Here is a 13,456-nt window from a genome sequence, read left to right as displayed (position 1 = left end):
GTAACTTGTGATATCAGCAAGGGTCTGGTGAGACGGTAGACCCGATCCAGTGCTGCTGGGATTGCTCATGTGTAGTTTTCTCTCGGTCATCTCTGTCTCCTCCTCTATGCCCTGCAGGCCATCAACTACCAGGGAAACAGGTTTCTAACAGACACCATGACCTGGCTGGACCATGAAAAAGCTACTGGTGGCAGCAGAATTCCCCACCAGGTAGTCCTTATTTGTGGCTAGTCGATTCCGTTATTTATCTGTCTCAGCTTACTCTCATATCATGGTAATAATACATTTTTCCCCTTCTCCAGATATATTTCGCAGTCATCAAACACAGGTCATGCATCAGACTGAAGAAGCAAAAAGTCCTAATGAAATAATTAGGAAGGTTGCAATCCCATGAAGAATAGAATCCCAAATCCAAACATTACAAAATGAATTCACAGCCTTTAATGAGACATGTGGAAAGAAACAGGTAGATGGAATGCTATGATTTAAAAAAAAAAGGAAGAAGAAAGAAAACAAAACAAAACATCAACAACAACAAAATGTAATGCTTTAAACTGAAGGATCAGAGAAAAGATACAAGGAATGGAAACTAGCAGTACTAGACAGCACCTAATTGGTTGTCAAATAAGTGATGGGATTTCTTAAATCCAAGTTGAAATGTATATGGTCCCAGGAAGAATATATATTTTTGATACAGACGTTTATTCATGAGAAAGTTCTTGCAGGATTCTACACGTAAGTTCAGTTCTCAAGAGTCTTCATTCAAAAGAACAAAAGGGTAAGATGATGGTACCTCCCCAAACAAGGAAGACTTTGCCATGTCAGGCATGGTTCATTGTTTCAAACCCCTTCGTGGATATCATAGTGATGGAGGGCTTCCTGAGCAATAGCTTTGAAAGGACAGAAGCTAGTTACTAGGTTATCAATGACTTGAAATGAGACTCTAGGTCATACTCATTTTTGTACCTTCCATAGGGACAAGAACCCTTCCTGATACATCCTAAGCTGATGCTAATGCTCATTAACAGAGAGAAACAAGACCATCAGTGAGGAAGTGAAATCAGGAGGGAAGAACTCTCCTTCTTTTCTGAGATATTTCCCTATGTTTATGGTTTCCGAGGATGAACTTCTTTAGGGCCATGCAAACTTGGGCTGCTCATGAGTTAACTTTCCATTTTCCCCAAGATAATCCCCATCACCTGCTCTTGCTTCACACAAGACTAAGTTCTCAGGTACCAGCTCAACTACCCAGAATGAGCAGCTGGGCCCTTTCTAGAACTTTACGTTTTTCCAAGCAAAACCAACATGGGCAACAGATACTGTGCTAAGGTGGGAGACAGAAATACCTTAGCACACCCTCTGTGGGAAAGATGGAGACCTTAGGCAAATTGGCTGGAGCTATGGGTGTGTGCGAAGGTATAGAGCGATTGCCTGGGAATTCAGGAAAAGTCCCCAGATGGGCCTCAGAGAAAGCCATCTCTCTTTCCCATTGGCCCTAGTCCCAGGTAATCTTGGGGTGGCCAGAACACTTGGAGGACCCAGAGAAGGAGACACTGAGTTAAAGCTATATTTAGTTTGGGCTTATATGTTCGCAGTCACTTCCAAACACAGCTAAATTCCACCTGTCCTTCTGATATGACAATGCTTTGACTTCTGGAAACACTCCTGCTGTTTGTGGTCTTAACTCAGAGCCATTGTGACAGCCAGGTATATGACTGGGGGCTCGTGTTAGGCTATGAATATGTCCTCTTTGCCCAGTCCTGGAAGTAGATGAGTCAAGGAGAAGAAATAAGCTTTCAAATGTACAGAGACAGAAGCTATTTGTGGAAGTGTCTTCCCTTATTGGATGGTGTAATATTTTAAGAGAGCATTGGTTTCCAGTAATGCTTGGTAAAAATGGAACTCCTGTCCTGTCAGGCATATACTAGACCACACGCCATATTCAGGTATAAACACATAGCACCCTTTTTTTTCTTTTTTAATGGAATTGGGTTTACAGGGCCAAAGTCTTTAGTAAAACTACGAATAGCAAACAAATCTTTAACAGCTCATCTATATAAGAAATTTGACAGTGGTTTTTATGCGTGGTCACATCTTAAAAATCTACAGGATATAACCCATCATGAATTGTGAAGTTGAAACAAACTTTTCCAAACTATAATAAACAAAATAAATCACTCATCCATTATGTTTCTATTCTCTTTAGGAAAAAAAAAAAACTATAGTTCAAAAATTCAGTCACATGTACATGCAGCCAAAAAAAGGCAAAGGTGAAGAATTTTTGAGGTGCTTCAGAAAATATACAAAAATTATATTTTTCTTTTGCATACGTGTCAATGTGTTAAAATCCATAATTTGTCTTCGATAGCACATAACTTCAGATTCTTTTTTGTAAAGAAGGTCCCCAAAGTGCACATGCTCAGGCCTCATAATTCAGATTGGCCTCTGGTCATGGGGACAGCTGGACCTGGGCTAGTCTTAACTCTGGTAGTCGCTGTTGCTTTCATAATCGGTGACAGAGTGGTCAGGGGTAGGAAGACATGCTATAAGTCACAACTGCCCCCAGGACTTGCCTGCCTCCGCTTGGCTGTGAGAATGGTCAAAAATTCAGAGAAAACAAAATGAACAACAATTCACTCCAAAACACAGTCATTAAAAGAGATAAATCATGCCTGGCGCCCTTTCCTTGAGGACCTCACTCGTCATTAAAATAAACATAAGAACAAATTACTCTTGTTTTTATGTCTGCATGTGGTGCACTGAGGGACTCAAAAAGGAGATGGTTGATCCTTATTATTTAATAAATATAGAGTAATTCCAGAAAGTGCTTTCAGTGTTCTACCAATATTAATATATTTAATCTCTAGGGCACATCAATGAGTCACACACTGTAATCATTTCTAGTTACAGAAGAGGAAACTGAGGTGTCAAACACAAAATAAACTACCCCAAGTCACTCTGCTGGTGACAGGGCAGGGGTTTGAACCCAGGCGTTGTGAGTGCTCCTATCCATGCTGCCACGCAGAAGGAGGAAGGGGAAAGCTGAAGGCTTCATAGAGACCACAACTCTATAGCAAAACCCCTTCAGACACCAAGTCAATGAAGGTGAGCATCTCATGTCTTAGGCTATTACAGATGAGAAGTCAGATACTGGAAGGGACAATCTGTGGTCACAGTTGACAGATGGCAGCCTGTGGATCAAAGGGCAGAAAGACTCCGGAGCACAATTAAAGGCATGTCACAAAAACTAACAGCACAGAAAACCCAGAGTCCTTTTGTGTGCGGTCAAATGTCCCTATTCCCTCTTGGTGGCTGTAATGGAGTCATTCTGACATTATCATCTTCAAAGACCCAAATAATAACCTGGAATCATCAGGAAGAATTAACATGAGGCACTTTTTCTTTCCTGTCTATGTAACACATTTTAGATAGACTTCCCGGCTAAAAATGTAAAATGTACTTGAGGTGCTTAAAAAGATAAGCTTCAGTCAAATGCTGTATGAACCAGTTTATTTGGTAAAGCTTCAGTATTTTGAGTGGGGATAACACAGTTATTTGAAGCATCCTTCAAAGGGGCTGCAGGTATGGAGGGGTCTGAGAAAGGATGCTGGTGGGTAAGGCTGCTTCCCAGATTTGAGTCCTAAGGTTTGGAGACTCTACTCTTGTAAAGAAGTAGTGAGACAGTCCAGGGCATGATGTTTAAGGACAGAGTGGGATTAATGGAGGCTTCGTGACACAAGCTAGAAAAGGATCAACAATAAAACCAAAGAGGAGACTCTGATACCATGTGGAGACAAATCAGTACAGCAGCACTTGTCCCTCTTATCCATGAGGTATGTGTTCCAAGACCCCCAGTGGATACCTGAAGCCATGGATGATACCAAACCCTATATATACTATTTTTTTTCCTACACATACATACCTATGATAAAGTTGAATTTAGAAATTAGGCGCAGTAAGAAATTAATAATAATTAATAAGAAAATAAAATAATTAGAATGACATACTATAATAAAGGTTGTTTGAATGTGGTCCCTCTCTCTTTCTGTTTCTCAAAATACTTTAATATATCTGCCTTTCTTATAATGACAAAATGAAGTGAAGTGAATGACATAGGCATTGTGACATAGAGTTAGCTACTATAGACCTTCTGATGACACTTCAGAAGGAGGATCATCTGCTTCCTGACCACAGTTGATCACAAGTAACTTAGTCCATGGAAAGCTGAACTTCAGATAATGGGGGAGTCCTGCACAAGTCAGGAAACTCTTCCTGTGGTATGTGGTCTTCAGTGTTAGTGTAGGTCCAGTAGGTTCATGAAGACAACTGTGTTTTTATAAGGAACCATGGTAGATCCAATGATGAATCATGATTAAATGCCCTTAAGACTATAGGCCCCCCCACCCCTGCTGGAGAAAAATGGGGCCTTTGATTTGGGGAGGAGAATGAACCAACACACAGTTTGGAAAACATGATTGCAAAATGTGTGGTGGACCATTACCCATGGTCTCTGTGTCTGCTCCTCTGGTATCCCTTTGATGCCACATCCTTCGTGCCGGCATTCTGCCTTTGACCATGCATTTTGGGCAATATTCCTTGCTGAGGAAAGAGGTGTTGATTTTTAGAAACAATTATCATTATGACCTTGATGATTAAGTAGATAATTAAATGACATTATGACTAATATGTTTTATATCATAAACATTACTTTCTGATCTACTTACTGGGGGGAAATGCCATTTTTGAAAAGAAAGGAGTATTTTTTAACATGATTAGCAAGCCATCTGTTGACATTTCGGTGCGATCTCTCATGCAAGTCCCTAGCTTGCAGCTTCAGTTTTATCATAGCAGGAACCCAAAATAGTACTGCCTTTTGCAGTTACATCAAAATAAGGTGATTTAGAAAGGGCACTCTTAGAAAATGCAAGTATACATTTCAACCTTACCTAGGCCATCTCTTTGGAGACCCAAGGAAGCTCTGATCTGATGACTGATAAATTAAGGAGAAAGTATCTCTTCCCTGTTTGTCTCCTTTCTCCTCTTCTTCCTTCCGTGGAGTGGAAAGAACATAGGTAGGCTTTAGATTTACATGGACCTGGGTCCAAATTCCATATTTGCCAGAAATCTGTTGGTTATAAGAGACAGAGACCCACGTAGTCATGAATCAAATGACAAAAGGAATAGGGCTAGAGCTGGCCTCTGCAAGAAATGAATATGCAATCTAGAGACCTTCCCTCTTGCTGTGTCTTGTCTCCACTGTGTGTGTCACCTTCACGTTCTCAGAGCAGCCATTCTGTGTGTCCCAGACATGGCCATAGACAGTGGCAGGTTGGTAATCAGAAAGTAAGGAGCTGTCTTCCAGCTCTGAATGGGAAGGGCCATGATGGGCCATACTTGGATGATGTGACCACACTTTGAACCCATCACTGTGTCCCAGGGACGGAGGACCTTTCATTTTGGATGACTGAGGAAGGGGAAATAAGTATAGGGCACTGATTCCATGACCTACCGCAAACTTTTCAGGTTAATATTCACTCCCTGGTCTGTGAAGTAGATACCAACATTCCCAAGGCAGTTTGCGAGCAGCCCGTAAGCACTGAGTGAGAATGTACACGTGAAAGAAGTGGGCTACTGATCACATATTGCCTTCCTGCTGTGTTGCTTTTACACACAATGCCCCATCTGAGGTGGGCACTGTAATCTGCCCTCTTACAGATAAGGAAACCGAGCTAACTGCCCAGAGTGATTTATTCCATTAGAAAGTAAGAACAATAGGAATAATGCACAGGTCTGATGCATAGCAAAATCCTTTAATGAGCCTCTACACCACCCGGAAATTCGAAGACTAAAAGCCCTGAGAAAGAGAAATGAATGTAATTGGTTTGTGTGAAGTAGAAACAAACCAAACAATCTGGGAGTTCTACCTGTGGATCCCAGGCTCTCCTGGGAGCCTCAGAGTCGCCCTGCATGGCTGGTCCCTTCACAGCAGGCCATGTGACTAGGATGAGCTAAGAATCTCGGCCGCTGCCATGGACCACATTTTTTGCACACGGTCACATTTTTTGCACACGGTCACAGGTGCTGTCATTATTTTTCTTGCTCTCCCGCCAATGGTCATGAACCACTAAAGACAATCCTAGAATTACACTCCACTGTGGTCAACCCAGTGGCTGTGGATTTCTCCACAAGAAGGATGGGAATTCCTCAGTGATCTGACTTCCAGTCCTTCCTCATTCTTGTTGGCAAGAACTGACCCTCAGGTTCCTCATACACAAAAGGAGAGGATCCCGACCCATCTGAGGTCCTTGTGAGAACTGACTTGGTGTGATTACAGACCATGGCACCTGTTTTGATTTTTGAACTTCAGTTCTTTGATGGAGGTTTAAAAATCTCTTTAATACAGCTGTGAGCAAGGGTGCCTTCATCTTGATCCTATGGATTCTATACCTTTCACGGCTAGCAGGTTTTATCATCCCATACATGTCTCTCCTCACTACTTGCACACAGGGGCTCTCAGCTCTGGCCTCCCCACCCATATATTTTACTCTTCCTATCCACATTCAATCATTGGATTAACTCAGACCTTGTGGGTTGAGGAATGCCACCTTTTCCATCTTGGAAAGCATTCCATCCCGATGTTCTCACTTCTGGATGTCCTGGAGTACCAGTGAAACAAGATTGTTGTTTATGGGAACTTCAGGTAAGATAATTGTTGTACAGTTCCTCTAAATTCCTAGATGCCCAGATCCAAAGTAATGTTTCCATGGTCCTCCCCATCTGGGCCAGGGCTCCTTTTCCTGGACCTGCATTCCTTTTCCAATTGTTCTGAGCTTGCATATGAAGTGATATTTTCAACTGAGAAGTCAAAATTTCATAGTTTTGATTCTGCAGTTCAATCTGACCTCCTTTTCCTCTAAAACAGTAGGTGACTTCTATCTGTCTGTCCAGATTTGGATGAAGGGTTTTTTTTGTGCTACAACAATAGAAACTCAATGAGAATGGCCATGGAGGTGATAAACCCTTTTCATATCAATACAGAGAATCAATGTCATCTTTGATAGGAATCTCTATACCTTACCAGCTAATGGAGGCTCACCATATACCTTAAAAGTATAACTTGACATATAGAAAATCTTTTGTGCATACAGATGTTCTTAATGCAGTTATGCATAATGTCAAACAATGTAAACTCAGAAAAAAATTATACAGTAAGAGAATGTTTGTTGGTTAAACCATAATCCACCAACTCAAAAACATTAGACAATGATTGGAGAGGATATATATACATTTTGGGCCATGTTAAGCTCCCCCCCCCAAAAAAAAAGAGAGAGAGAGACAAGAAAAAGAAAATCAAATCATGAAGTCACAGACACAATACATTAGCTATGTTACAAAGACAGTGATGGTTTATATAAAGTATAAGTAGAAATATGAAAAAAATGTTTTCACAATTATCTTTCAGTGCTAGAGTGATGGGCAGTATTTTTCTACTTTCTACCCTACTATTTCTAATTCTTTCTGCAAGGTACTGCCTTTTATTTTTTTAATTTGAGAATAGTATTATTAGCTCTAGTTATTAATAAGAAGCACACAAGCATTCTACCTATGCTTCAAGGAGTATTTTCTGTCCCACCCCATTTCCCTCCAGAAAATGCTCCTTGATCGGTGTCCTCCTGAAACTCCCAAGTCCCTCAAGTTAGAGGGGTTCTGCCCCTCCTGTGAATTCTCAAGGCACAATTGTACTGACTTTACTCTCTTTTGTATTAGAATTATTTATTCCTATGTCTTAAACCTTCCCAACTCCTGTTTTAATAAGATCAGATCATCTATATCTTCTTATTAAAGGCAAAAAAAAAAACCCCAAAAAACCCTCAACTAATTACATTTGATTTATTCCTGGTCACTTGTGTCATTGGATGAGCTTGGAGGAAATGGGATTTGGGAGAGGAAGCACTCAGGGGGGCAGACAGGTTCAAGGGCTAACAAGGTATGTCACTCTGGACCACTCCAGACCCTTTATATTCTTTCCTTTTATGAGTCAGGCAGCTCATTCCAAACTATGTCCTGTAGGCTGCAGAGGTCCTACAGAAATTTTTTTAAATGTGAATTTTACAGAGATTTCTTTTCAGAGCGGCTCTAGAGTCTTTGAAACATTCATGTGCAGTGTGAGTCACCAACAGGGAGACACAGTGTGGAACAGTTCCCAAACGTAGGTGACAGAAGAGCATTTTTTGAAGAAGAATCATCTGGACCCACAATCCACTGACCACGTCTTGCAACTGTGAGCTCAGATAAGATGGATCTGAAAGAAGTAGTTATGTTGAACTCACAGGCAACACCTGGGGTCTTCTTAGCCTGCCTGGTGCTCAGAGAAACCATTCTACCTCCCAAAGCAAAGCTGACCTCTCATTTTCCAACAAACTCAGTGTTTAATCCTTTCCTCCAGATGAATCCAACCCTTAGCGTGTTCCACAGGTCCTCGTTGCTTTGGTGCCCAGAGGATTCAAAGTAGATTCCTTTTAGTTCCTTTTAATGTGGTCTTTTGACTGAGGTCAGAAGCAAAGCACTTCATCTACAAAATAGCTTAAATGCTTTCCATATTCATTGTGAGGCAACAATGTCTCCTGATTAAAAAGCCCTATCAAAGCTGAAAGTGTGGCTGGTGTAGCTTTCTTTGAAGGATGTTTCAATTATATTTTAATAGTATTGATAATAATAATAATGATGATAGAACAAGCTAAGGGGGCTAAGGGGCTTTCAGCAACCCCTTACTTTTATGCTTTGTCTCCTGATGATCATGGGGACTTGTCCTTCTTTGGCAGTCCACACCCCCAGAGAAAATTTAAGTTATAATATTTGGTTTTTGCACTCCCATACAGCATTGTGTCACCAGATGTGTTGTTTGCAAAAGGTTAGGGAGTTGGCTGGCAAGAAAAGGAGTATCCTTCAGCTCATTCAGAACCAGGTAAATAAGTCCTTCCCGATGGGATGATGGCTTTTGTGGCTTCTTCAGGACTCCTCCAAATAACAGGATCATTCATACATCATTCAATTAAAACACCATTTAGCAACTGCCTTGTAACACCACAGGAGCAGATGGGGGCTAGCGCATGCCCCAGGCCAGACCTTCCTGTTCTGGCCATGCCTTTTCTTTTCCACAGGTGATTCGTCAATTTCTCTGTCTCTAAAATGGAATCAAAATAGCACCCATCTCAGTGAAGCACCCCGTAGGTGGCTGCTCTGGTCATGCTGATGCTGTGGAGTCCCAGGGCTAGGTATGGGGGGATGAGGTGAACCTCAGTCGCTGAAGATGCTCTGATCTAGTGTGGTGGCCAGACATCCCCTAACCCTGCACAGTGAGTGACAGCTGTTATCTGAGGGGTACGCTTGGAACACTACCCAAGCATACATCTCCAACTCCCCGATGAGGATGGGTAAAATCTGGTGGCTACACTTGTCACATCAGCCAAAGTCAAGAAAGGGGTTCTCAGGGCTATTCTCTTAGAGTCTCCTTGGGGTCAGCTCGAGCAGGCAAAGGCTGACCCAGGAAGAGTGATGGCCACTGCTCCCAGGCACAGTAGGGCATTTGGGTCACAGGGCCCAGAAGGCCGAGGTGGAGGCCCCAGAGGAAAAGCCTGAGGGCAGCAGCTCAGACCAGAAAATAAATTTTGAAGTAGAAGAGAGGAATATCTTTCACATCCACTGTTCTTATTTTGTGGGTATCATTATCATTTCTGTTGGTGTTGCTATAGTTGGGGTACTTGTTATTGCCAGTTCTTTCTTAAGTTTCTGATTGTAAAATACTGGATCGGTTCAACTCCCCCGCTCCCCCAGACATATCTGTGCCTTGCCATGTACATGCTGAGCCAGCCTGGTGGACACCACAAGTTCGAGTGATTCAACCCCAGTACTTGCCCATGGCCCCAACTCTCCGGTCCTGTCTCCCAATGATGAGACACTCCTCATTGCTTCCCTCTTCCTCTCCTTGGGATCTCCCATAGGGACTATATTTTTGGCTTTCTTGATATGCATATTTTCTCTTTCACCTCTGTCTGGGACATGCAGTTATACTTCTCTTGTCCCTTCTGTCCCATTGCATGCTCCCCAAATGATTTTTCTCTGGACTACTCTACTGACTTTGATCTATCCAGCAAAAAGCAGTCAGACTGCTGGCCCCTCCCCTGGAACTGCTTCCACCCAGTGGGAGGCCAGTTTGGGTCCAGAGTCTCCTCCCAACTGTGCCACTTCTTATAATCAACAGAACCATTCTTAAAATGTTGTGCAAACACTACCAAGGGAAAATGCTTTTTAAAAAGGCATCGTTGGGTGTATGGTATACTTGGGTAGCTGGATAGGTTAAGCATCCAGCTCTTGATCTCAGTTGAGGTCCTGACCTCAAGGTCATGAGTTCAAGCCCCACACTGGGCTCCATGGTGGGAATGGAGCCTACTTAAAGAAAAAAAAAAAAAAAGGCATCTTTGAAGACCCTGTCTTCAAGCCATAGTGACGTTTGTTGAAGATTGTAGTTTATTAATCTATCTTGCCTTGCTGACTTACCGAGGGCTCCCTAAGTCCACCTTGGCTGAGAAATCTTTGTCTAGCCCAGAGTGACACTACAGGTTAGTGCTATTTGATGCGCCTAGAGTTGGCACCCTAAAATATTCATTCCATATCAGAAGTGATGTATTTCCAGGGGACATGAGCAGTTAAGAACTGCCAGCGTTGACTTTCAATTTAATGGCATAAAGAATGTCACGTCCATGTGACACAGTCATCATCCCCTTCATTGTAATGCAACTTTGTGGCCTAGATGGCATCATTGGTATGAGAGTTTCCATGCAAATAATGTCATTTGAATCTTTGAACAGAAGATAATGACACAAGATTTCCGGGAGCCCAGGGAACAGTCTCAAAATGAGGACTTTCAAGTGACAAAAAGCAAGTTGTGCCTTCTTATTTGCTGTCTTCTTCCTCTTCTTCTTCTTTTTTTTTTTTAATTTGTTGTCTTCTAATTTCTGTTCTTTTTTTTTTTTTTTCCTCCCTCCCGATTATGAGATAGTACCTAGGAAATGAACCAGACTGAGAATCTGGGCTCAGACCTCCCCCAAGCAGCCCCCTGTGTGGTTGCAGAATGTCTTTGTGAACGAAAAACTGGGAGCCTGTTTTAGCCCTCTTGCTCCAGGCCTGAGCTGCAAGCCAGGTAGGGACTCCCTTCTGCCCAGATTTTGCAGTTTGGGACACGAAGGCTCAGGGCAATAACGTCATCACCGAATTAGGATGATGGTGATGATGAAGACAAGGAAGAGGAGGATGGTGGGATTCGGCATTTGTGATGAACTTCCCATGGCCAGGCCTTCTTGGCCTTACGTGTCAGCATCTCCAATCTCACCCAAACCCAAAGCAGTGTCACTATTACCCACAGAGGCAGAAAGGGGTGGTGTGACTTATCCAGGGCCACTAGTTAGGAGGTGAGAAAGCCAGGGGCGTGGAGATCTTTCCATTTGCTGAGGATTCATTATCACCTTCCTCTGGAGAAACGAGTTTCTCTGAAGTCATGAGCACGGCCCTAGGTTTGAATCAATCAGTATCCGACTCCAGTACTTTGAACACCAAATCTCAAATCCCAAGGCGAGGTTTAGATCTGAGCTGACTGTCCCTGGTCTCTGGCAGATGTAGACGTGGCAAGGGGAAAGCTGTCCAGTTCATCTGCATTTGCTAACTCCAAAGCAAGTCCTCTCTTCTGGGTTGAATCTGGCCGTATGCTGAAGTTCACAGAAAAAAATAACACATGAAAACATGGCTCTGGGAATGCATGTGTAGATATAGAAGCCTCGAACCTCACGGTTCGCAGAGAAATCTTCTGAATTGCCACCTTTTTGTATTTTGCTCGGTGTAGACAGGCCGCTCTGTGCCCTCTCTCCCCCCTTCTGCTCTGGGATCAGCAGGGCACATGTGGCCTTGACCTCAGTGTCTGACGGTCATCTCAGAGGAAAGACAGAGGCAAGTAGAGGGCTCCTGGTATTTAATAAGGGCCTGACATTCCCCACGGCATGCCTTGAAATGGGACACAGGGCCCAAGGGGCAAGGCGATTCTTAAAACCAAGCCAGACACCAGTACGATCAATATGGACAAAACAATGCAGGGTTTGCCCCTCAAGATTCAGTGTCCAAGGTGGAAAGAAAAGTGGCTTGGGTCTCTGGAAATTGAGCAGTGATGCCCCTCACACGCCACCAGCCAACAGCCAAATGTCCTCCTCCTCCATTACCATCCATCTCAGGGCCCATAACGTAGAGTTGTCAGGCACCTCTACATTAGAAAGACCCTTCGAGATAATCTAGTCCCTGATACACTTCACTTCATCTTTGGATGAAGTAGCCAAGGCCCAGAGGTTCTGGTCCAAAGAGCATCATGGTATGGTTTTCAACCTGAACCCATGAGTCCAACTCTCCCTGTATGGGCTACTTCCTTTTAATATCATTTATGACAACAAAATAGCAACCTTCAGAAAATCCAGCAAAAGTAAGAAATGCAAGCACAGGTAGCCCCCATGTAAGAGAAAGACTGCTTTGTCAATGCTGTTCTGGGAGCAGGTGCCACACAGGGCCCAGCACCGTATCGCAGAAAGAACACACACAGGCTAGGGCTGGCTGGGGCACTGCATCCATGGGCATCGGGCCCACCACTGACATTCTGGGACCTGCAGGTTCTTCTCACTGAGAACAGAGATGCTGACATGTCTCTCCAGGGTTGGTCATGAGATTCAACACATGTGTGAGGAATTGAACAATGATACATAGGAGATGCCTGATAAATGGTGTCTATCTGGATGAGAGATTTCTTCATAAATGCCCCACCACTCTACCAAAGCAGGGGTGGGGGGCGGAATCAGTAGCCAGCGATGTCTTTCACGTAAAATAAATCCCAAACGTATTCACCAAAGCATTTCGCAATGTCGTTCCTAGAAGTGGAAAAGAAGTCATTTTTGCCAAGATCAGAGGAAACTCAAGGCCCAAGTGTCCCTGCTAAGGAAGTTTCAGTTTCAGGAAGTTTAAGTCATTTCATCTTTCTGTGTAACTCACTAGAACCTAATACCAGCTTATTTATCTAAAACCTGAGGATTTTGGAAGATAATAGAAATAGGATGATTTTTCTTTCTGAAGTTGAAGCCAGAAAGTCTCACTTGAGAGATGGAAAGCACCGGACTTGGGGCTCTTGCTTTTGGTCTGACACCCTGGGGTGCTGTATCATGGGGATAGAATCCAGTTCTGCCACTATCTACCTAGGTAACTTGGGTCAAACTTACCCACTTGGTTCACACCTTGCCTCTAAAAGGGAAAGAGTTGAGTGGGATGATATTCGAAAAGTCTGATGGAGTTCTGAATGCAGTATTTCTTTTGCCCCTCAGCATCGTTTTGTAGACTCTGAGCAGGGCCATACTCTGTTCAACTTGACTCA

This window comes from Mustela putorius, unplaced genomic scaffold, assembly GCF_011764305.1.
Source record: "Mustela putorius furo isolate JIRA1106 unplaced genomic scaffold, ASM1176430v1.1 tig00000129_pilon_pilon_pilon, whole genome shotgun sequence".
In the NCBI taxonomy this organism is placed as follows: Eukaryota; Metazoa; Chordata; class Mammalia; order Carnivora; family Mustelidae; genus Mustela; species Mustela putorius.
The sequence above is the reverse complement of the archived record's forward strand: the minus strand, read 5'-3'. Positions refer to the sequence as shown.